The sequence below is a fragment of the Ictidomys tridecemlineatus genome, chromosome 13 (genome assembly GCF_052094955.1).
Source record: "Ictidomys tridecemlineatus isolate mIctTri1 chromosome 13, mIctTri1.hap1, whole genome shotgun sequence".
Classification (NCBI taxonomy): Eukaryota; Metazoa; Chordata; class Mammalia; order Rodentia; family Sciuridae; genus Ictidomys; species Ictidomys tridecemlineatus.
In genome coordinates this window covers 91,183,603-91,209,912 of record NC_135489.1, presented here as the reverse complement: position 1 = coordinate 91,209,912, position 26,310 = coordinate 91,183,603, and the positions used below count along the sequence as shown (strand labels likewise).

The following is a 26,310-nucleotide window of genomic DNA, read 5'->3' as shown; positions in this document are numbered from 1 at the left end:
GCAAGAAGAGTTCTACCATTGAACTACACCCCCAGCCTTCAGGTTACCATCTTTAAAAACAAAGGCTACATTTGGCACTGTAGCTTGCTTATTTATTCATCTATACATTTTGAGACAGTGAGGATCAAACTCAAGATCACACACTTACTTACTAGACAAGTGTTCCACCACTGAACTACATTTCCATCCCTCTGCTCTCCATTTTAACTAGTCTTTATATCATTAAACTTTGGAGCTGGACAAATTTTCAGGCTCACTCATGCAGCTCTCCTCTACAACTTAAAACAAAGAAGTCAAGAGAAGGAAAGCGCTGTGCCCAAGGTCCCCCCATCTCTTTCTGTTTGTGAGGAATAGAACTTTTCCCTCTAGCTGATGCTCTTCCTTGGAATTTTCATCTTCTAGATTTCATGGTTATCTCTTCATATCGTCTAAGTCATAAATCAGATGTTACCTCTAAGATACCCTTGCATATTCGCATTCTACCTTCTTTGTTTTCTTCAATTTGTGCAGACTAGTAATCAGTTTTTCTTGTGAAGAATTCAACTTTGGGAGGAAAGGGAGGATTTTTTTAATCCAGCCCCAGAAGAGCAGTCACTGCTGCCTGGTTTCCAACCTACATTATGGTTTGTATATTATGTGGCTTATTCACCTATTTCCTACTTGTCTTGGATTTCTGGAAACCTAAATCCCCTATCTCTGGAAGTACATAGCTCTCACTGGCGTCAATCAGGGTCACAGTCCCACATTTAGGGCAAAACTGAACTGACTGTGGTTGCAAACACATGTCTGTGGCCACCTTGAAAGGCCTCTCTCAGCAAATGGTAACCATATTTCTAAGCAGTCCGTTGACTTCAGCACTTTTGGCTATTATTGTGCTCCAATTTAAAATGCCAGCGTGTCTCACTGAAGCATTTTTCCATTCTCTGTCATAAGCTATAACATATAAAATCCCTCCCCCCTTTATCAAAACCAGTGGTTAGTGTTCCAGTGGCTAACCACCGCAGCCTCTAAAACAAGTGTGCTATGTGGTGTGTCTTTTAAAGGCTTACGTGATTGTCTCAGTAACACCATTAAAATGCTTTGAAAGGATTAATGTACAGCAACATTTTTCTTAATGGGTTGGGGGAGGATCAAATAATAAACAGAGCTATGGCTCAGAAAAGAAACTACTCTGCCACTTTCAAGCCCCCAAACTGAAGCAGCCTCTGTGAAAACATCCCAATCATTCTAAGAAACAATTTGCCTCGCTTCCAGCTTATGAAGCAATGCATGTCATCCTCCTGGCCCTTAACTCATCTGCCTCAATTCAGAGCTGCCCCACCCTTCAGCGATCCAGGAACTCCTTGGGCCCCCCCCCAATTCAATTTTGTGTTCACAACCATGCTAAGCAGAGTACTCTGTACACAGTAGGTTCTCAATAAATACCCATGAAATTGACATCTGAAGATCTGTGACCTTAACATCTCTTATGTAACACGTCTGGCTGTGTCATTTCTACAGTCTGGTAGAAATTTACTATTTAACAAACACCTTCCTCCAGATCACTCCTTTCTTCTTCTCAGGATACACCTATAGCATTTTATTCTACGTCTTTTTCCTCCTAAGCAAATTGGGGAAGAGAAATTTTTGCATACACGCTTATTCTATAGCACTGAACACACTTTGAGTAATTACTAAATATTTTATTCTATAGACTATTTATTTGATCAGAGGCGACAGCTTTCTCTATATCAAGTGTGTGCATTCTTTAGGACACATCAAATACTCTTGGACATAACCAGTTTACTTGCTGAAATATACTGTTTCTGGGCACAGTTCCTCAGAAATTCACCTGTATATAGTCACAGGAACACAGCTCACTGCTGTGATCAAATAATTTCAGTAAAATAACTTCAGGATTAAAAGGAAATTTAGTCCAAATTTGTTGTTTGGGGTTTAGAAACATAACATTGACATTATTATGCAACTTAGTCAATAGTATTGAAATAAACCCATGTTGATGCATACAGATGTAGTTTGTTTCTTTAACTGCTGTTTAGTGTCCCATGTGAATATTCTACCATCTATCAATATTATTATTTACCTATTGATCAGGTATTTCTCTTAAATTTTTCATTATTACAAACAATGCTGCATTGAACATCCTTGTACACACCTCCCAGTTCACATATGCAACTTCTGTGGGTAAAAGACGTAAAAATTCCATTTTACCTGATATTATTGTTGTCACACCTACTTTCTTTCAGGTTTTTTTTTTTTCCTGGTACATCTTTTCTATCCCTTTATTTTTAACCTTCTGGGTTGTTTTGCCTAGACTACTTTTTGAAGATAACATCTGGCTGGATTTTTTTTTTTTTAAGAGAGAGAGAGAGAGAGAGAGAGAGAGAGAATTTTTTAAATATTTACCCTTTAGTTTTTCGGTGGGCACAACATCTTTATTTTATTTTTATGTGGTGCTGAGGATCAAACCCAGCACCCCGCGCGTGCCAGGCGAGCGCGCTACGACTTGAGCCACATCCCCAGCACTGGCTGGATTTTTAACCTAAGTATCACATTTATTGACTGAAACTCATTTGTCTACATTTATCACAATTACAGTTATAATGACACTCATCTTAACCTTTTTTTTTTTTTGAGAAAGGGTCTCACTAAGTTGCTCAGGATGGCCTCAACCTTGCAATCCTCCTATATCAGTATCCTGAGTAGCTGAGATCACAGGCATGGGCCACCATGTCTAGCTTATTTTGTGTTTTCTATTTACGTGATTTTCTTTGCTTCTTTCTTAAGGTTTTACTTTTCTGATTTTTGTTGAAATTTTTACTGCACACCTGTTTTACCTTCTAGTGTTAGTTATAAAATCTATTTATTTTCTTTAACATACCTACTTAAAGTCAATCTCTAAAAGCCTTCCAAAAAACTATAAGCACCTTAGAAAGACTAATCAACAGTTTTTCTTCTTCCTTACTCCATACCAACGTCTATATTCCTGTTGCTAATGTCTTAGTATCACATTATTTTTAAGAAGTCCCATCCAACATTTTTTAAAAGCCAATATTTTAAGCTGTGTGCAGTGGTACATGCCTATAATCCCAGTGGCTCAGGAGGCTGAGGCAGGATGATCTCGAGTTCAAAACCAGCCTCAGCAAAAGCGAGGCGCTAACCAACTCAGACCCTGTCTTTAAATAAAATGCAAAATAGGGCTGGGGATGTGGCTCAGTGGTTGAGTGCCCCTGAGTTCAATCCCCAGTACCCCCCCTCCAAAAAAAGCCAATATTTACAAGTATAACTTATTTATATGTATTTACAAATATGTTCATCAGCTTCCTTACAACTGGGTCACATGTCCACTCCTTCCTTCTGGGTCGGTGTTGTTCTAGTTGCTGCATAACAAATTAACTTGCGGCTTTAAACTGAAACCATTTTGTTCTATTCTGGCAACACTCAGCTGGCACCACACTTCTATAGCTTGGGGATTCATCCATGTCACTCCCCGGTAATCAATGAGAAGACAGGCTTATCCAGAGACTCTGACGACCAGATTGGCTACACAAAGCCTCTCCAATATGGGGATCTCATAATAGTTGGACATCTGATATAGAAGCTGGCATCCCCCAGAGGAAGCATCCCTAAAACAACAGTTGAAAGCTGCATGGCCTCTTCTTGCCTGGCCTTGAAAGTCAATGTGGTTATCAATTCCACTACAATCTATCACGAGGCAATGAAGATTCAAGGAGAGGGGAAGAGACTCCCCTTTTGATGGGCAAGTGGTAAGTCACAGAGTAGAAAAGCATGGGAGATGGGAGATATTGCTATGGCCATGTTTGGAAAATACCATATGCCTCAATTTCCTCTTCACTTTAGCATTTCTTTCAGAAGCAACAAGAGTGAATTCTTCCAACACTTGCATGTTTGCAATGCTTTCATTAAATTCTCACTATTAAGTGATTACTTAACTAACTGTAGAGTTATTTTTTACCTAGCACTTTGAATACATTACTGTACTGTATTTTGGTATCTCTTTTTGACCCCCAAGCTATGCATGTATGAGATAGCCAAACAGCCCAATTAAACCCAATTAAACTGGGATTCTGATTGCTTCCCACTATAGAGGAGGCACTACTAGAAGTTCAAATTCATTAAAGTTAATCACCTGCAAAACATTATGTCCCTACGAGGAACAGAACCCAGAATTTCTACTAGTATGGATCACAATCCTAATATTAAGCATAAAAGGAAACAACAAAATATAAACCATACTCAGAGAAAAAGCAATCAATGAAGACCAACTTGAGTTGAATGAGCAAACAAGGATTTTAAAGCAGTGATTACTATTATAAATTAAGGACATAAATGCTATGATAAAATGAACTAAAATAAAACTTAAAAGAGAAATAGAATTACTAAAAATAAAAAAGCAAAATAAATTCTCAATTGAAGAATAATATATATCAAACTTGGGCTGGGGATGTGGCTCAAGCGGTAACACGCTTGCCTAGCATGCGCGGGGCGCTGGGTTCGATCCTCAGCACCACATAAAAATAAAAATAAAGATGCTGTGTCCACTGAAAACTATATATATATGAAATTTAAACATTCACTGGTAGGTTTTCAATAGTAGACTAGAGATCACAGAAGAAAGAGCAACTGAACTTGAAAATAGTTATACAGAAATTATCCAGTATGAAAACCTGAAAAAAAATGTTGAAAAGAATGAAGCACCCCAGGTGTTTTTGGAACAAAATCAAAAAATTTAATGTGAATGTAACTGGAGTCCAAAAACAACAGTTCAAAAAGAATGAGTTAGCAAAGTATACCAATAAAAAAAATAAAATAAAATTTAAAAAAAAGGCAAGAAGCAGCAGTGAGCACAACCAGCACCAAGTCTTGATTTCTAAATACCATTTTCCAATAAAGGAACCAGGCCCCCTTGGAAAAATGGCCGACCATAGGACTTGGGCAGGGAAAATACAAGAAGAGCTTAGAGCATCACAGAGGCAAAGAGTGGGGAAGACCAGGGCACCTCGAAAGGCCCCAGGCACCAGCCTGGAAAGCTGCTAATGGCGAGTTTGGCCTAAGCAAGCAAACAAATAATGGTAGTACTGGGTTAGAACCCAAAGAATAAGACACATGTCTATGAGTCTATTGTGATGTAAACAAATGATCATATAGTAAATTGGGAGCTATATCTTCTTATGGAAAAATTTCAAATAATATATGTAGATGTTACTTCTTCTAAGAGGTAGGGATTAATCTTCCTCCCCTTGAGTATTGGCTGGATTTAATGATTTGATTCCAACAAATAGGGAATAGAAAAAAATACTCATTTTATAGTTCAGAAATCTGGTACACACAAACTTAACCAAATTATCAAGCTTAACAGCACCAAAAATAAGTCGTATTGCTATCATTACCCCAGATATGATGCAGTGAGAAAGGCACCTTGCCTCCATAATAGTCCCTAAATCAATGTAAACCTGAGAAAATATCAGACAAGTTCACACTGAAGGACATTCTGAAAAACATCTGCTCAGCACCCATCAACAATGTCAGGGCTGTGAATAGTAAGTGAAGTCTGAAAGACTTACAGAATGGAGATACCATGATAAAATGCAATATGGTATCCTAGATGGGATTCTAAAACAGGAAGAAAAAAAAAGAGGAGGACATCAGTAGAAAAACTGTAGTTCATAGCATTGTACCATCATTACTTTTGTAGTTTAACAAGTACATCTTAATTACATAATATGTGAATCTTGGGGGAAGCCGGGCGATGAGTGTGTAGGAACTCCCTATACTAACTCTGCAACCTCTGAAAGTATCCCAAAAGACACAGATTATTTTTAAAATAGCTGAAATTCTCCAAATTTGGTAAGTTATAAATTTGAAGACTCAAGAATCTGAGCAAGCTCAAGCAGGATAAATACAAAGGAAATCATATCTATGTATGCCATTATCAAACTGCTGAAAACCAAAGATTAAAAAAAAAAATCTTAAAAGCAGCCACAATAAAATGACACAGTACATACGTGGAACAACAGCACATTTGAAAGTTGTCTTCCTGTAAGAGTGACATCTGGCTTCTCATCAGAAATGATGAAGGACCCAGAAAATTGTGGAATGATTTTCTTTTCAGTTCTGAATGAATGGGAAAGGAGGGCACATTTGCTTCAGATATATTACCCCTAAAATCTTACTTAATTATTAACTTTTTAAAAGATCCCTCATTCTGTACTTAGTAAAATGGCATTTTAGTAGATTCCTGATTTAATTATCCAAACTTCTGATGAGTGGAGACTGAACTACTTGATTCAAAACTGAAATTCCCTCTTATTTATTATGTTTCTATTTCAAAACAAAACAAATATAATCTAAGACTAATCCACCCTCCAAAATATCCACCTCTTTCCTTCTTCAAAAACTCTCTTGCACTTTGAATACATTACTGTACTGTATTTTGGTATCTCTTTTTGACCCCCAAGCTATGCATGTATGAGGTAGCCAAACAGCCCAATTAAATCCAATTAAACTGGGATTCTGATCGCTTCCTACTATAGAGGAGGCACTACTAGAAGTTCAAATTCATTAAAGTTAATCACCTGCAAAACATTATGTCCCTACGAGGAACAGAACCCAGAGTTTGGAACACTGGTTTGGATAAACTGACATGACATGGAACTATTTTTTCCTCAAAGGCTGAGGCAGCTATTCAACTTCCCTGCCCCTCAGAATTTTTCTTTCAGACTGTCTTCAGATCTCTCTAATTTGGTTCTCTGGCATCCAACAGTTAATAAATTTTCAAAGCAGAAGTCATTTCTAAATAGCAGAAACAGGCCACTCAAAGGATTACTATTATCTCTGGAACAATTTTAATCTTTGAGTTTAGGATATGCCTTCAGTCATTTTATTTGGTTTCTAACATTACAACCTTAAGTTTTCCCTCTTTGTTCATTCCTTTTTATTTTATTTTACTTTGAGTAAAAATACAGTGTTAAAACAACATAAAGCTATAGGTTTAAATTGCAAGGACCAGGACATTCTAAAAACGTGATGTTGACTGGACCCCAGCCGCAGCCCCATAGGCTACAATAGGGTCTTTCATTGCAAAACTTGCACCCACACATCAATGTCATTTATCACTGGGCAAATAATGCAAGACAACATAATGAAGAGTGGATTTGGGTTTATTCCCTTAACTATAAATAAAAATTTGTAGCACTTTGCAGGATTACCACATGTGGAATGATACCAACTTAAATACCAATCTTTAAGCCAAACTGTAAGTAAGAGAAACCATGCTCTCTGGCCTCAGATTTTAAATAATCTTTCTTTAAATTTACTGCTTTCACGAAGCATACAATTTGTAATCATGTAATGAAAGACCCTATTGAGATATGTGTATGAAAAGAAGAAAAAAATGTGGGAATTATAAAAGTGCTTGTGATGAAAATCAACACAGTGAGGCCAAAGCAGAGTCTGACTCAAAGACCTTTTCCAGGATAAAGAAAGCAAATCCCTGTCAACTGCAGCTTGATTTACACATGATAACTAGACTAGGGTAGGGAGAGGTCTACCCTGAGAACACTGGAAATCACACCAGTGTCAGCCTACTCTGAACTCTGTGTAAGCATGATGTGACAGGATGGACTGCACCTACCCTGGTGTTAGCTTGTGTGTTCTCTAGCGCTCTTGATCACAACTGAGCACACATGCCATTCCTCTTTCATGCTTAATGTGTTCATGCTCACATTATCAGCAGGCATGGGGATGCAAAGATCAGATTGGAAGTGATTTCTCTATTTCAAAGAAAAAGAATTTCTTCTTCTGATTGCTACTTGCTTGCAAAGTAAAGCATGTTTCAGTTCCCTAAAGAGTGCCACTTAGACTAAATTACAACAGACTGTTCAGAAAAGGATTCCTGGGAGAACTCATTTCAGTTAAGTGAAATTTCGACTCCATTTTCAAAGAAGTTATACCCACCGATAGAAGCTGACCAATCAAGGGGCTGAACTTCAGGTCATGCACCTACTGAACTTCAATGCCTGATTCCTCCTTAGGAGATATGTCTTAATCAACATTGATTGTTTCCTGGCACTATCAATTAAAAATTTCACATGAAATACCTATTTTTTCCCTCTTTCCACATTTTTTCTAGTACCTTAAAATCCTACATAATGATGGGATTTTTCATTTTATATTCATGTATGCACACAATATAACAATATAACTTGGCCAATATCACTCCCCAACATTTTCCCCCTCCCTCTCCACCTCCCACCCTCTGGTCCCTTTCCTTGACTGATATCCTTTTGATTTGCATGAAATCCCTGACCTCCTCCTTTTTTTCCCTTCTTCCTCTTTATCTTCCCCATATGAGAGAAAGCATATGACCTTCTGAGGCTGGCTCATTTTGCTTAACATAATGATCTCAAGTTCCACTCATTTTCCTGCAAATGACATATTCATTTTTCTTTATGGCTGAATAAAACTCCACTGTGTATATATACCACATTTTCTTTACCCATTCATCTGTTAATGGACATCTATGCTGGAAATGCTTATGTTTTAAACTAAAAAATAATCTTTCTGCATTAAAATTGTTATAAATATGTCCATAGAACACAGCAAAGCAAATCTCGGCATGGCCTATTACAGGTACATTTCCCCCATCAGGACTAACTTTGTAGATGATTCCTTTATCACTTCTTGTCATTTTATTCAATGCATATACAGCCAACTCCCCATCCATCATCCAGGGACAAAAAAACTTGATTTGTCAGTTGTTGTTGTTTGTTTGTTTGTTTTAGTGCATTGAGAGATGAGGAAGATGGTGGATTAGAGGCACTCAGCACTCCCCTGCTTCTGTACTAGATTAAACCACGGCAACAAGGTATGGCTGCATGGGGGAGGGGTGTCATAGGTAAACTCTGGAGTACAATCATAGTCTGAGCAGGTAACAACCCAGAAATACTGGTTATTAGAAATAGGGGAACAAGCACCCAATATTAAGTACTTTGGTAGCCTGCTGGAGAAGTACCCTTTACCCAGGCTGTAGATGAGCAAGTCCTAGCACCCTTAGCAAGTCCTGAATCCAGCACCAGGTAAATACGACGGAAGCAGACAGGAGCCTTGGCATCTGCAGTGGGTTGGCACTTCTCAGTGCTTCCCAGCATATTCAGATGGTGCCAAGAAGGGTCCCCTGGTCTGGGCTTACTGCTGGAGATTAAAAAGCCCCAGCACTTTACATCCCCAAGACCCAACAGATTCTTCTCTTCTCAGCAGACAGTTTGGGCCTTAGGAACTGGTTGTGACACAAAGCTGCTGAGAATTCTCTGGGTGGGACACCAGGTCGCCAGTCAAGGGAAGCGGAAGGTGCTGCCATGCAAAACTGGTAAGGCGAGGCGAGCTCTGGGAGCAGGAGGCCAACTGAGTGTGGATTCTCTCCAAGACAGCCCCCCACAGCACAGCGGCCAGGAGGGCTGGGGTCTCTCAGCTCCCCTCCAGCGCAGACGGCAGGCCAGAGTCCTTCCTCCAGCTGCTCAGAGGCCCTCAGGGTACATGCCAGGCTTAGTAACTCGGCCCATGCACGACTGGAGGTCCAGGAGCGCAATCCAACCATCCACAGGCTCCACGGGGCAGAGCGGCCGGCAGGGCCTCCTAGTGTTGCCACATCCCGTCCACCCATGCACATGCAGAGGCCTCCAGGGGACATAGCCCTGCCACCACCACTGCATGAAGCCCCTGCTGGTGCGAGAGGTGGGCAGGCTTGGCCTGCTTGGCTGACAGGTTCCAAAATCTGAGGTCTGAAAGGCATCGCTCCCTTTCACATACCTGGGATCCGGGGAATTGTTGACTGCTTTTGCTTGTTTTATTCTGTGTTGTTTATTTTGTTTTCCCTTGTTATTTTTTCATACTTACACCTAATTTTACATATTTTTTAATTCTTGATGTTTTTCTTCTTTCATCTTTATTTCCCTTTTTTTCTTTTCATTCTCTTCTTGCCTTCTCCTTTTTGAAATGTATCATTAATTTTACTTTCATTAACATTTAATTTTTAATCTATGTTCTTTGTTAATAGATTTCTTTTTTTAAATATTTATTTTTTAGTTATAGGTGGACACAATGTCTTCATTTTACTTTATGAGGTGCTGAGGATCGAACCCAGTGCCTCACACAGGCTAGGCAGGTGCTCCACCTCTGAACCACAACCCCAGCCCTAGTTGTTTTTAAAAGGTTTTTATTGTATGTCTATTTCTGATTTGCATTTTTTTTTTCTGTTGAAGTACTAGGACTAACACAGAGGCATTCTACCACTAAGCTCCACACCCCTCCCTTTTCATTTCTTATTTTGAGACAGGGACTCCCTGCTTCGCCTCCACCTTCCAGGAGCTGGGATGTCAACAGTGCGCCTGGTTCTGGCTGACTTTTAAGTTGCTGTGACTCATGGTTATTTCTTCCTCTCAAAGTAGTGCTGGGGATTGAGCCCATGACCAGGATGCAGTGGGGGGGGGGGGCTTTCTGCTGAGCTAACCCCCCAGCTCAGGCTCAGATGAGACAACTTGTACCTTATTCCATCCACAACCTAGTCTTGTTCAAACTTCAGGAGATGCTGCAACTAAAAGAATAAGGGTAACAAAAGCCATCTAGCTGATGACCTGGCCCCAAGAAGGCGCAGACTAGGGTACTTGAAGACATACACTGGATACTCACCCTGCTTAGCAAAAAACAGAGAGAAACGACATGACTGTTGAGATCACTCCACCCACAAGAGGCCTTAACGCAGGCTGCTTTCACACACTTTCATAAAACCTATGGCTGATAAGTCTGGAGGTTACCCAGTAGGCACACTTCATATACTCCACTGCCTACAGCACACCTAGATTAACTATCAGAGGGCCCTCACACTGGCTCTACAGAGTTCCTCAGGTTCCAACACAACAGAGTTAAGGTCCACCTACTGCACCCTAAGAAGCCACAGGGAAACAACATGAAGACAACTTGGAATTAAACTTGACACTACACAACAAATCAATATTCTGGTACACATCATCAGAGAAGGCCCTCACACAGAAGTGAAGAGAGATCCGGCCCAACAGATGCAGAAATCTCAGCAAAGAAACACAAGAAACATGAAAAAACAAGGCAACCTGACTCCTCCAAATATTCCTGACTCCCTGGTATCTGTGACCAAAGATATCAAAGTGGATGAAATGTCTAAGCATTCAAAAAAATATTTAAATGATCAATTAATTTTAAAAGATGCCAATAAAACATGGAATGAATTAAGGAAGACAATGCAGGATGTAAAAGGGAAATTCAATAAAGAGAGATTCTGAAAAAGAAAAATAGAAATCTTGGAAATGAAAAGATCAATAAGTCAAACAACTCAGCTGAAATCCTCACCAATAAACTAGACCAAGCAGAAGAAGGAATATCATCATGACTTGAAAAAAGATGGATGAACTGTTACATTCAGACAATAAAAAAGAAAAAACTAAGAAGCCATGAACAGAACATACAAGATCTCAGAGATAACATTAAAAGACCAAACATTTGAATATTAGGATAAGAAGAGGGAGTCAAACTATAGACTAATGGCATAGAAAACCTATTCATTGAAAAATTTCCCTAATCTTAGGAATGATATGGACATCCAGGTACTGGAGGCATTTACATCCCAACTGCCAAAAGTAGAAAACAAAGAAAGAATATGAAAAGCTGAAAGAGAAAAGTACCCAATCACATATAAAGGTAAAGGTCATCAGAATAACAGCAGATTTTTCAGCATAAGCATTCAATACAAGAAGAGCATGGAATGATGCATGTCAAGACCTAAAAGAAAATAACTGCCAACCTAGATTACTATTATCCAGCAAAGAAGAAAAAAGATCTTCCAATATAAGAATAAAGTAAAAGAATTGATAACCAGTAAACCAGCATTACAGAAGATACTCAAAGGAACCCTAAACCCAAGATAAACACAACCACTAGAGCACAGGAAAGAAGAAACCCCATTCGAAAAGTAGTGAAGCAAATGATAAGTAGGAAAGAAACAAACACGATTATTTTAGTACACTATCAAACATCTATGATGAATGAGAGAAAACAAGCACAGAATATTCATAACCATTAAAAGAAAAACAACACAATGACAAAAACTAGTACATTTCTTTTGATAATAAACTCTGAATGCAAATTATCTGCATTCTCCCAATTAAAATACGCAGACTAGCTGACTGGATTAATAAAGAAGACCCAACTGTTTGCCTTCTGCAGGAAACTCATCTCAATGGAAAAGACATACAGATTGAAAGTGAAATGAAGGACAGCGATATTCTAAACAAATGGAATCTAAAAGCAAGCAGGAATAGCTATACTAATATCTAACAAAATAAATTTCAGGCCAATATCAATCAGAAAAGTCAAAGAGGGTACATTTTGATACATGGGACAATTCATCAAGAAGACATTATAAATATATATATATATATGCAAAGAGCTTCAGAACACTCACTTTCATAAAACAAACACTATAGGACATAAAGGAAATGATAAGCCCCAATACATTAACAGTGAGTGATATCAATACCTCACTTTTGCCAATTGATCTTCCTGACAAAAGATCAGCAAAGAAATATCAGAGTTAAATTACACTAAAGATCAAGTGGATTTAACATGAACAGCTATCTAAAGATAGTTAACAATTAACAGAATACAATCTTTTCATTAATACAGGGAACTTCCTTCAAAGCAATCCATATTTTAGGCCCTAATGCAAATATTAGCAAATACAAAAAAAAAAGCCTAAGATAATTTCTTGCATTTTATTTCAGGCCATAATGGAATGATACCAGAAATCAACAGCAAAAGAAACTGCATAAATTACACAAACATGGAGATTGAACAATACACTTTTGAAAAAGCAGTGAGTCATTCAAGAAATTGGGGTAGGGGCAAAATTCATAGAATTAAATGAAAATGGAAACATAAACTACCAGAACCTGTGTGACACAGTGATAGCAGAACATTTATAGCTATACTTCCCCATAGTAGAAAAACAGAGAAATCTCAAATAATCTATTGACACATCTCAAGACCAAGAACAAGCCTAACAAAACAGTAAAAGGAAAGAAATAATTTTTTTAAAATGTCATTTTCTGACAATACAATACAAAGTATTAATGAAACAAAGAGCCAGATCTTTGAAAACCCTTAGCCAAACTAACCAAAAGAAAGACAGAAAAGATCCAAATAAATAAAATTAGAGATGAAAGGGAATATTAAATCAGATACCACTGTTCAGAGGATCATTAGGGGAATTTTGAAAAATTATACACCAACAAATCGAAAAATCTAGAGAAAAAATGGAGAAATTTCCAGACACATATGATGTACCAAAATTGAACCAACAGTATATTTCAAAAAAACTATATTGATCAATACCAAGCGATAAGACTGAAGCAACAACAAAATGTCTCCCAACAGAGTAAAGGCAAAATGACAAGGCAGGTTCACAGCTGCATTTTACCAAACATTTAAAGAAGAACTAATACTAATGCTTCTCAGACTATTCCATCAAATATAAAGAGAAATAACTGTTCCAATTCTACAAAGCCAACATTACCCTGTTACCAAAACCTGAAAAAGACATGACAACAAGAAAAACTATAGACCAATATTGTTGATGAACACAGAAGCAAAAATTCCCAGTAAAACTGAACTCATTGTCATGTTAAAAAGATCATACACTACGAGCATCATTCCACAGATGCAAAGCAGGTTCAACATACACAAGTCAATTAATGCAATATATCACATATATAGAATCAAGAACGTAAAAATCACATGATCATCTCAGTAGGCAGGGAAAAGCCTTCAGAAAAATTCAACTTCCCTTCATGACTTAAAAAAAAAAAAATCCCTGAACAAGGTTACAGAGGATCATACATAATAAAGGCTATACCACAAATCCATTCCTAACATCATACTAAATGGGGAAAAACTGAAATTATTTCTTTAAAATCAAGAATAGGACAAGGATGTCTACTCTCACCACTCTTATTCAATATAATACTCAAAATTTTAGCCAGAAAAATCATGCAAGAAAAAAAAATAAAAGGGAAATAAATAGAAAAGGAAGAAGTCAAATCACCCATTTTCAGATGATATACCTCTGTACCTACAAAATCCTAAACATATTGAAAGGGTAATTTAGATGATGAAAGGGAATATTAGAACAGATATTAAAGATGAAAGGGAACTGATAAACAAATTCAGCAAAGTAGAAAGATATAATATTAACATAGAAAAGTCAGTAGCTTTCCTATAGACCAATAATGAACTTGCTCAGAAAGAAATCAAGAGAACAATCCTATTCATAATACCTTTAAAAAAACAAAAACAAAAATCTAGGAATAAACCTAACCATAAAAAAGAAAGACCTCAACAATAAAAATTATAAAACAATGATCAAAGAAATTGAAGGCAACAATAGAAGATGGAAAGACTTGGATGTTACCAATAGAAGATGGAAAGACTCGGATGTTAATTAGAAGAATCAACATTGCCAAAATGGCCAGTTAACACCAGCTGACACTGAATGCTTACTATGTACCAAGCACTCTGACTCACGAACTCACATAGCCGTCACAATAACATCATGACAGGGGCTCTACAACTATTAGTGTCATTAAGCTTGTTTCACAGATGAAAAAACTAAAACCAAGGGATTATATAGCCTGCTCAAGGTTATAGGGCCAGTAATTGACAAAGCCAGAAGTGAACCCCAGAGTCTGCTCCCAGAGGCTCCCTTCTTAACCACTGCCCTCTGCTGCTTCCTGACATGCTCCTCTGTCCTTTCCCTGAACTTCCATTACCCTTGGCCAATCTTGCTGGCACATGATCTTGTGTCCTGCATGGCTGGTCACTGCTGGAGGCATGCAGACCCTACCTACTAAACTAGACTTCAGGGGTGCTGGAAGTCCTCACTGAAAAAATACTATCCACACAACCACTTCTGTAATAAGCACAGTTCTCTTGGAAAAGGCATGTATTAGTCATATATTTTATTTTCTGAAGCTTTGACATCTTGGGCACTGCTGATCTTGAAGAGACTGTCCCGTCCCAGGGCTAGCAAACAATTTGCCAAAAAACACACTTTTCATGTACAAACCAAACAATCCACAGTCCACACCCCCAGCCACCTCCCTGTCTAACTCTCACACACCAAACCAATGTTTCCTAGGCCCTAAATCACCCCAGAGCCAGGTGTCACATAAGTAGAAACTGCCCCTATTGCCCAGAGCCCTCCAGAATTATTGTAAGTAGCCAACCTTACAGTGCTTACCCTGCCTAGCCTGGCCTTTCTCACAGAAGCCACAAGAGCTGCTGCCTGCCTATGCTTTTCCTCCCTCTCCTGCCTCTGCCCAGCCCTGGTGCTCCCTGTGTGTGGCCTGTGCGGCAAGCCTGCCCCCTCTTCTTGGGAACTCTAAACAGTAAACCTCTTTCACAGGAGCTTGTCTGTGTTCACCGGCTCGCCATACCTGATTAAAATGAATTCAAAGTGTAATTAAAGAAGAGCATCATCCTACCTAGAGGTCTCTGGCAACGCAAAACACACACTCACCATGGGGAGGACTCTTGTGACTTTTTGATTCCATCAATCTCCACCCGTGGGACAAAGGACTTCCAGGAGGGCAGAGGCAAGCCCTGCTGAACAGAGTGTGTTTGGTGAGCCTGGTGCTCTTGCCTTCCAGTGACAACTTTAGTAGTTGCTATCTTAGCTGGGAATTGGACAGGACGAAGGAAACCTTCCAAATCTGCCTTTGTTAGCCTACTTCTACATTCTCCCGCAAGGCTCAACAGTGAAAGCTTAATCAGGAAAGAGTCTAAAGACAACCACTGGGACAACAAGAAAAGGCAGACGTTAAGAAAAATGCGGGGCCAGTAAGATTGGCAGCCACTATGAATTCAAACAACAACAAGTGCTGGCGAGGATGTGGAGAAAAGGGTACTCTTGTACATTGCTGGTGGGACTGCAAATTGGTGCGGCCAATTTGGAAAGCAGTTTGGAGATTCCTGGGAAAGCTGGGAATGGAACCACCATTTGACCCTGCTATTGCCCTTCTCGGACTATTCCCTGAAGACCTTAAAAGAGCATGCTACAGGGATGCTGCCACATCGATGTTCATAGCAGCACAATTCACAATAGCTAGACTGTGGAACCAACCCAGATGCCCTTCAATAGATGAATGGATAAAAAAAAAAAGTGGCACCTATACACAATGGAGTACTATGCAGCAATAAAAAATGACAAAATCATAGACTTTGCAGGGAAATGGATGGCACTAGAGCAGATTATGCTTAGTGAAGCTAGTCAATCCCTAAAAAACAAATACCAAATGTCTTCTTTGATATAATGAGAGCAACTATGAACAGAGCAGGGAGGAAGAGCAGGAAGAAAAGACTAACATTAAAAAGAGACATGAGATGGGAGGGAAAGGGAGAGAAAAGGGAAATTGCATGGAAATGAAGGGAGACCCTCATTGCTATACAAAATGACATATAAGAGGTTGTGAGGGGAATGGGAAAATAAACAAGGAGAGTAATGAATTACAGTAGATGGGGTAGAGAGAGAAGATGGGAGGGGAGGGGAGGGGGGATAGTAGGGGATAGGAAAGGTAGCAGAATACAACAATTACTAATTGGGCATTATGTAAAATTGTGGATGTGTAACTGACGTGATTCTGCAATCTGCATTTGGGGTAAAATTGGGAGTTCGTAACCCACTTCAATCTAATGTATGAAATATGATATGTCAAGAGCTTTGTAATGTTGTGAACAACCAATAAAAAAAAAGAATTGTAATGCAAAAAAAAAAAGAAAAAAGAAAAATGCGGGGACTCTGCAGCCAGTCTTGAGGAAAACAGAATTCCAAGAGAAGGCTGGATGAGTAGAGAAAAAGAGGATGAGCCGAGCAAGGAAGAAGACGTGAGGATGCAGACCTAGGGGGAGAAGCAGTCTGGATAGTGGCTGCGGGTTCCTGACGCCCCTCCTAGCCAGAGCTGACCTGCAGGAATGAATGGCTACCAGACACTTTCTGAATGGGCTCCTCAATCATATGAAACTAAACGCATACAATACTCAGAGGAATTCAGCTACAGTTCCGTTTGTCATCTCATCCATTTCATGTATTTTCTTCTTGTTCTCTTCAACATCTCTCTCAGTGCTATAACTTTCTCCTACAGCACAAGTGGTGCAAATTTTCCCTGACATCCTACTGTCCCAACAGAATTTCTACACATTCAGTCATGCTCCTCTGAAAAAATCGTACACAACACCCACCACAAGGGCATCTCACATTTCAGAGGCTTGGGGAACAAAGCAGGAACAGGTCCAGATGATGGAGGGCCAAAGAATCCCATTCATTCAAAACTTCCAGAGATGTAAGGTCCTGAGAAGGTAACATGAATCTACAACCCTTCGGGAGAACAGGTAGACCGGTCCTTCCCCTTCAGGAGTTCAGTGAATTTGAAACTCCTTCTGCCTATTCAGAGACCTCTGGAAAGGCACTTGACCTTTATACACCAGTATTAACAAACCAGAACTGCATCTAACATCTAATATCAAACAGTCTAGGACACTGAGTATATCCTTGCACCTAACCCTTCTACCAATGACTCGAATACTCTAAGCTCCATTTTACAGATGAGTAAATTTGGGACCAGAGAAGTTGAGATACCTGTCCAAGCACATACAGTCATTAAACAGGAGAGATTTGAATCCATGAAGTGTCGCTCCAGACCCAGGACTCTCATACCACACTCTGTTGCCGAAAGCCCAATCCAAGACTAGAACAAAATCCAAGACTCATTTAAAGTACAGAGAAGTAATTGGATCCCAAACCCATAAGCCGAAGCAGACAGGGCACAACACTGACAGGTCAGAACTGCCCAGGTCCACACACTGACCTGACCCCACCAGCACCAGAGTCCCCCCACCACCTCTCAAGCAGCACTACTCTGCTGCTTATTAGCCAGGCAAGCTACACCACACTGCAGGTCCTACATTTTAGGAACTGACAAAACCTTACACATTACATCAAATGGAAGGGATATTTTAATCCTGATCTAATAAAACTTAACTACATGGGAAATTACAAAATAGCAAATAGTACTTCACCTGTTAAACTTATTGGTTAAATTAGAATCAGGCATTAATAATGACAGAACAATGTCATAATGCAACACTATATACATCCTAAATGGGCAAAATACAAACCAGAAGTCATTCTTAGCACCACACACTAGGCAATGGGGAATACAGAAGCACCAGGTGTAGAAACATGGAAGCTACAAAACAAACCCTGCTGTAGGCCTTCTCAGAACCCAACAAAGTAGGGACCTTGCTGACATGTGTTTCCCTGGAATTTCTCCCCACAATAACCTGGACAAGAATAAACTTCTGTATAGTCTGACCAGCTGAGAGGGCTGCTGTGACGTCTTGTCCTCCACAGCTGAACCGCCTCAGCTCTCTCACCCCATTCTCTCATCACATGATTTCTAAAGTCTTCAAAATCCAAGTCAAGTTCAGTCAAAATCCTCAGGGCACAGTGGTGGGCCCAGGTTTGGAGTACAAGGGTTGAAATAAAGTATGACAACAGCAGATGCCAAAGACAGGTCCATTATTCCATGACGTGCTTTGTACACCAAGGCTGGGCCAAGAAAAATAACTGCTGAACACTTCTGTAGATATAATTCAATTAATGCAGCTTTAAAAATAAAAAAGAACTGGCTTAACGTTTAAAGATTTACCAGACCACCCAGTAATTTCTGTTATATCAGGATAAAATTTAACAAAACATTTAAAACCCATTAGAAAAACTAATTTATTATTGTCTATAAATATTCACACTGCAAACAAGACATAAATTAATAGAACTGGGTTACAGAGTTCAATGGGGCAAAAATAAAAGGATTGGGAAAATATGGATAAAAATATTGGCTTCTCAGATATTTCCTCTGCTAAAAATGTCGAAGAAAGATACTTAATAAAAACTATTTTTGAAATTCAGTCCTTAAAGATGTGAAAATATTTCCCATACCAAAAACAAATGTTTTTCTATGAAGAAACAGTAGCTACTCAGGTTCTTAGGAAAATGTATTTTACTTGCAAAAGGAAACTAAAGATATAGATTCCTCAAAGCACTGTTAGAAGGGCTTCTAAATCCAATTCCCAATCACAACATAAATCCCCTCTAATACACATTCAACGGGCTGGGGATGTGGCTCAAGCGGTAGCGCGCTCGCCTGGCATGCGTGCTGCCCGGGTTTGATCCTCAGCACCACATACAAACAAAGATGTTGTGTCCGCCGATAACTAAAAAATAATAAATATTAAAATTCTCAAAAAATAAATAAATAAAAATAAAACAAATTCACAAAGTCACCCAGTGACTATTTAAAAAGCTCTAGATGTATTTGATATTGTTCAAAAAATACACCAACCAAATCACCCAAATACCCATCAAATGATGGGCAAAATGTGGTCTATCTACATGTTGGAATATTATTCTGCCATAAAAAGGAATGAAATATTGTCAAGCATGGTGGTACTCATCCCAGCAGCTCATGAGACTGAGGCAGGAGGCTTGCAAGTTCAAAGCCAGCCCCAGCAAATTACGAACACCTTGTTTCTAAAAAAGCGGGAGGAGGCTGGATATGTGGCTCAATGGAAAATGTATGAACCTTGAAGACATTATTCTCAGTGAAGAACAAAGATAAAAAAGGCCAAATGTTATGTAATTCCATTTACATGAAATATCCAGAGTAGGAAAGCTATAGGGGCAGAAGGTAGATAAGCAGGTTCCAGGGACCAAGGAAAAGGGAAAATGGGGAATGATGCTAAGGGCACAAGATTCCTTTTGCAGTGATGAAAATATTCTGAAATAAGATAGTGGTGATGGGTGTACGATTCTGGGAATATACTAAACCCCACTGAACTTCATACTCTGAGAGGGTGAATCTTATGGACTGCACATATGTGTCAATAAAGCTGAGAATAAGGGCTAGCAAACCACTTACACAAAGTTCTACAGTGATTTTTTTTTTAACAAATGATCTACAGAAGGTAGAAAATATTACTAAATTTGGAACAAAAGACTCAGTAAAAGCATACAAAGGATATTAGCAAGGATTGTTACAAGTTCAGTACTTCAAAAGGATTTTTAAGAGATACATACTGCTTGAAAGGACATTTGCAGTTGAAGAGTCACATTTTGCCAAGTCACATCTCCTTCCAATGCAGTGGAGCACTTCCACTTTATAAGTTATTTTGTATGTTACTTTAAAGACTATTTCAAAACCCGTCAGCCCCGAGTGTGTGTTTAGAACAGCAGTTCCCAAACATCAGCCTACAGGCACCACCTCCAGCATCTCTGCCACCCTCAGGCTGCACTGTTGCTGAGGATTTCTCCTAAACCCACCACCACTGACTTACCTTTTTTTTTTTAACCTCATCTTAGGCAATAAGGTGCATAAAATTATAAGTTCGATGTGTTAACTTATTTTTCACCATATACTAAAATAAACCTTAATAAATCTAAAATAAATTTGGAATATTTTAATAAATTTAATATATAGTGTGTATATGTGTATGTATGTGTGTATGTGTGTGTGTGTGTAAACACTTAAATCAATTTATCTACAACTTGAAAAACATTGTTTTTAAAAACTGCATACCTGGTAACATATCTATTACTTTTAAAAGTGTCACAGGAAAATTAGAATGCTCAGGAAACCACTGTTCAGCAACATTTAGGACTATTCTGGTCCCTAAAGTGAAGCCCACATTCAGTGGGAGCAACAGGACAAAGCATGTGGGGATAAAAGAAGAGTGAATGGTAAAGGACAGTGGTAAGCGACAGGCCTTGAAGAGGGACAGCTGAGGAAGAGGGGTGTGGGTCTCCTCTACAAGTTCCAGAAGACAGTTGCTACTGCCACGTTCTGCACATCAAACAGCACAGAGCCCGGAAGAGGCTGATGTGGCGAGCAGGGTTCTGCATGGCCTCTACGCCCCTCCGGCCAACACCAGTCACAAGTACACCGACTGACAGCCCCTGAAGCTGGCTGGCCTCATTCAGAAGTCATGGTGCAGGGGTGGGTTCCCAGGCGTTCCTAGTTGGGCATACGGCATTGCACAAGACACCCCCACGGTGCACACTGGAGTCTGGACTCCCCTCCTTCCTACCTCCTTTCCACACTGCAAAGGGGATCCCTCTATGCCAGCAAGAACCCACTCCGGTGGCCAGAGAACACACCTGTCTTTAATCTCCCCACTAAGCACTTGTAATTGCCTCCTGGTGGAGGAAGACAGAGAATGGAGATGGGGGACGGTGTCATTTCCTGTCCCTTTCTTGCCCATTCATCATTTTCCTGAAAGCTAGATATAACAATTTTATTTTGACAATTCTATGCAGAAAAATGAAATGTAAGTCACCTCAGATTTAATGTACGCCTTGCCCGGACAGGGACCCTGGGCTCCAGCCTGGGGCTCATCAAACAGCATTTTCCAACATTCCCCACAACTCAGGCCTGGGCACCAGGCCTGGAGACCCTGTGAAGAGCTGATTGCTTTGACAGTGGAATAGTATGACAAAACCAATCTCCAGGGGTATTGTTTTAACTTCATGACTCATGACTTTTCAAATAATTTTATTCCTAGCATCTCTATATAGTTTTCCAGTGAATATTAAACAATCAGGTAACTTCATTACTAGCAATTAAGATTAATATCTTAATTAATATTCTCAGAAATTCATGAAAACATTTGTCTCTCAGAATACAAGCCAAAATTATAATCAGATACAACACCTCTCCTTGGAAATCTAGCAGAGTGTTTCTCAAAGTGTGGTGGGAGGGCTGCATGCACTAGAAATGATGTCGGGAGACAGCAGTGGGCTGGCAAGAGTGGAGTTTGAAATGCACTATGTGACACTGACTAGGTCAGAATTTCTGGGAGTGGTGGCCAGTAATCCACATTTTAAATAAATCTCCAAACAATTCCTAAGTACCTAATGCCGCTTCTGCACTACTTGAACCAATTCTTCCCACCATAACGCCATGAAAACAGGACTCTCATAGGTCGTTGTACAGGTAAAGTTAATAAAAAAAAATCAAGGAATAAATATTTAAGATAAGGATGCAAGATAAAAGGCTCTCTTCCATTAGACTCTGGCTGAAGTATGATTCTAGGTTGAACTGTAGCCATGAGGGGACACTCTCCACCTCAAGTACAATGCTACCTATTACTGTACCTAAAATGAAGCAATCTTTTCTGACCTTCACCTTAAAATACAGCACCCTCTGTAAGAGGAATGCCATCCCTACACAAAGATTAAAGGGTATTCTAGTGTAACTTCTCACTCATTATTTTTCAATGCTGGGTCTTTGACACTACAATCAGGTTGAATTGGTTGGGCCAGTAGTTCTCCAACTTGGCTGTGTGCTTGGGACTGCTGAAGATCTTGTTTAAAACAAAGGCTACTGGGCTCTAATAATCTGCATTCTAACAAGTCGCAGGAGATACTGGTAACGCTTGGTCCAGAGATGAGACTTTAAGAACCACTGGTTTAATCTAATGCTAGTCTCCTCCCAGTCAACATAATTTAGAATTCACTGTAAATTTCAATCACTATAAATTTCAAATGTTTTCACCTAGCAATGCTCCAGCCAACATAATTTGGAATTCACTATAAATTTCAATCACTGTAAATTTCAAATACTTTCACCTAGCAATGCTCCAGCCACTTGCTTGCTGTAGGGCTTCTCATGTAGGACTCCTAATGCTGAATACATGGATTAAGTTCTTCAAATTAAAAAAAAAAATGTGATAAGCAAGTCCTTTCTTGGCATCTCAAGGAATTAGGACCCTTCCTGTTCCTCCCCCAATTCCTGTCCTCTTTCTGACCCTACAGCCCCTTCCTACCCTGCACCCTCAGTCTTTCTGTCCTATTTGTATACTTCCTAAAGCAGGAAAGCCATAGGAAGGGCAGAAGGTCCCTCTGTTCCTGTCCTAAGGAACTGCACTTTCTTAGCCAGAAAGCAAGACATGTTCCCCACACCTAGAAATTTATTTGGTGATCACATCACAGGACTGCAGCTGTACAGACGGAGTCAGCAGTGAGTAATGCACCCAGGAGCAAAACGAGGTCAAGGGTAAACTCAAGAGTCTAGAATATCAGAATCCCTCAGATCTCAATATTTACATTCTGGTTCTTTGAGGGAATAAATGTACTCTATAACACAGATTTCCCATTCAGAGGTAGATTTAGAATTTACACACTGCAAAAGGGTACCCTGTTCTCTTGAAGTAGCTTTGGACTCCATTTCATCAAGATTTAAATATACATTCCCAGCATCAGGTTGTAACTGACAAACTGAACATGGGTTCAGTTCATCCTTCCCAAGACAAGCAGTTTCTAGAAAGTAAAAAGTTCTCAGGAGCAAGGTAAGAAAATGTATTTGCTACAGTTTAATCATCTTTGGAAGATCTTCAGGAGTTCAATCGTCTTTTAAATTTAAACATACAGCTGATACTTAATTCAGGAACCATGCTAAAACTATTTAGGAAGTTTTATTTTATTTATTACTTTTAAAGTAAGTTTATTTTCCTTTTAAATTCCATTCCTTATATAAGCTAAGATACATATGCTTAAGAAAAAAGTGTAAACCTGGAGAATAAATATAGAATTACACCAAAATGGCAGGAACTTAAGAATGTTTTTTAAAGTGTCGGCAATAAGCTGGTTATATTTTGTAAAAACTACATTAACATTATAATTTACCATGTAGTATAAAAATATGGCTTTTTACAATTATTGTTAAATAAATGACTATTCACAACAAATACTCTAACCATAGTGTTTTCCAGAACCTGAAATGCCCTCTTCATTTGAGAAGATGTTAAGCAATACTCCAAATCAAAAAAAATTTGTCACAAACAAAAAAGTCCTTCCAACAAAGTCCTTCGGTATCCATTTGCTCAAATGTGACCACTGATCTTAGATTTGGCCAAACACTGAGCATGGTTGCAGAGGGCACACAGACTGCTCTGTGTCATCTGCCACTAGAGAGCAACCGCTGAGATGTAATCCTGCTGCTTTTTAAAGTGCAAAACATCATCTTCTGCCTGCTTTCATGTCTATATTCTGTATTCGGTATGAATGTTCATTTCCATGGTCTGGAAAGAACAATCCAATTCTCTTTTGAGGTGCTAAATATTAAACATAAAAATAAATCAGGTCTTCTTTTGAGAAATATCTGTTTAGGGCTTTTGTCCATTTATTGACTGGGTTGTTTTTTAGTTTTTGTGTGCTAAGTTTTGAGTTCTTTATATATCCTAGATATTAACCCCTGTCAGAGGAGTAGTTGACACAGATTTTCTCATTCTTTGGCTCTGTCTTTACACTCTTAACTGTTTCCTTTGCTGTACAGAGGCTTTTTAATGTAATACCATCCCACTTATTGATTCTTGGTTTTATTTCATACATTGTCGAAGGGACTACAAATTAGTACAACCATAAAAAACATAACTCTTTTCAACAGTTATTATTCAACAATTAGTACAACCACTTTGGAAAGAAGCATACAGATTCCTCAAAAGACTACAAATAAAACCACTAAATGACCTAGCTATACCACTCCTTGGTATTTATCCAAAAGAACTAAAATTAGCATACTATAGTGATACAGGAGCAGCAATGTTTATAGTAGTGGAATTCACAATAGCCAAATTATGGAACCAGTCTGGATACCCATCAACAGATGAATGGATAAAGAAAATGTGCTATTTTACTCATCCATAAAGAAGAATGAAATTATGGCATTTGCTAGCAAATGGATGGAGCTGGAGAACATCATGCTAAGTGAAATAAGCCAGACTCAGAAAGTCAAAAGTCAAATGTTTTCTCTCATATGCTAGAGCAAAATAAGGGGGAAGGGAAGGGTGAGTAGGTGAATACATAAAAATAGAGGTGAGATCAGCAGAGGAAGAGGGGTTTGAGGAAAAGGAGGAACTACAGAATGAAACTGACATATATGAATATGCCACAGTGAGTTCTACCTTTATGTATATCTATAAGGCACCAATTTAAAATACATAAATAGAAGGAAGACAAGTAGAGGAAGGGGAACAGGGTGAGGCATGGAAAGAAGAAGAAAAAAGGTCTGTGTGAAACATTGTTCACTACTCTTTATCAAGGTAATAAGTTAACTTTTCTTTTAGAAATGGTCACATTTGAGCTGGGAGCAATGGTGCATGTCTGCAATCGCAGCTACTTGGCAGGCTAAGGCAGGATGATGCTAAGTTTGAGGACTCTGTCTGAAGAAAATTTTTTAAATTTTTTACAGGCTGAGGATGTGAGAGAGCATTTGACTAGCACATGCAAGGCCAGGGTTTAATCCCCAGTACTGAGAAGGAAGGAAAGGAGGGAGGGAAGGAGAGAGGGAAAAGAAAAGAAATTATCATATTTAAGTATGGAAATAAGGTTATAAAAATCACCATTAATCATTAGTAGGAAATACATAGGACATTTACCTATCATAGAAAATTCTTTATAGAAGCCACCTTTTAAACTGTATCAAACAGATCAACTTCCATAAAAATCACCTTGATGAGCATCCAGTTAAAATGTCAAGGCTTGTAATACCACCTAGTTACTTCCTATTTTGCAATGAACATTAATAAAACATTAATAAAACCATAACAAAAACCTATGTGAGCTTGTGTCTGTGAGAAACATTTTGGGTCTTGTTTTTAATGCTTTGCTAAAAGAAGTAGAAGTTAGTACCCATTCTTTCTTGATGAATAATGCCAGCTAAGCTCATTAGGAAAAAACAAAAACAAGTTTACTGGAAGTATGAACTTAGGAAAGATCATTAAACACAGATTCTATCAGTTGCTTATAACCTGTTTACTGAATCCACTGTTAACTGGTTCTCAACCAACATTGCACATACATATAAGTACATGATAAAAATAAATATGAAACAATAAGGAGCAAAAGGCAACAAAATAATGAGTACAAGGCAGAGGAAAGAGAAAAAGCTTCTAAGAGTTGTAAGATTGAAAGATGTGTTAACACTTCCACCAAGGAGAACAGACTTCATCATCTGATACCCAAATTCAAAAGAAATGCTCTGAAATTAGGTCATCCAGCACAGGAACCAGGGATTTTTGAAAAGTATTATAGTTAGAGACAAAAGATAAGAGAAAGAAAATTTTGAAAAAGTAAAAAGAACTACTTACCTAGAAATT

General features: G+C 38.8%; 1 protein-coding gene across 33 annotated transcripts in view; it reads right to left on the bottom strand.

The window, feature by feature from the left end:
* Aopep (aminopeptidase O (putative)) overlaps window positions 1-26,310 on the bottom strand; it is a 306,545-nt gene that overhangs the window by 272,285 nt on the left and 7,950 nt on the right. Inside the window, exon 2 of one of the 33 annotated variants that reach the window (XM_078030502.1) lies at window positions 6,027-6,135. The exons of the other annotated variants lie outside the window; for them this stretch is intronic. The gene's annotated coding sequence lies outside the window, so the exon portion shown is untranslated. The remainder of the gene's footprint in view (window positions 1-6,026; window positions 6,136-26,310) is intronic. 33 annotated transcript variants of the gene reach the window in all.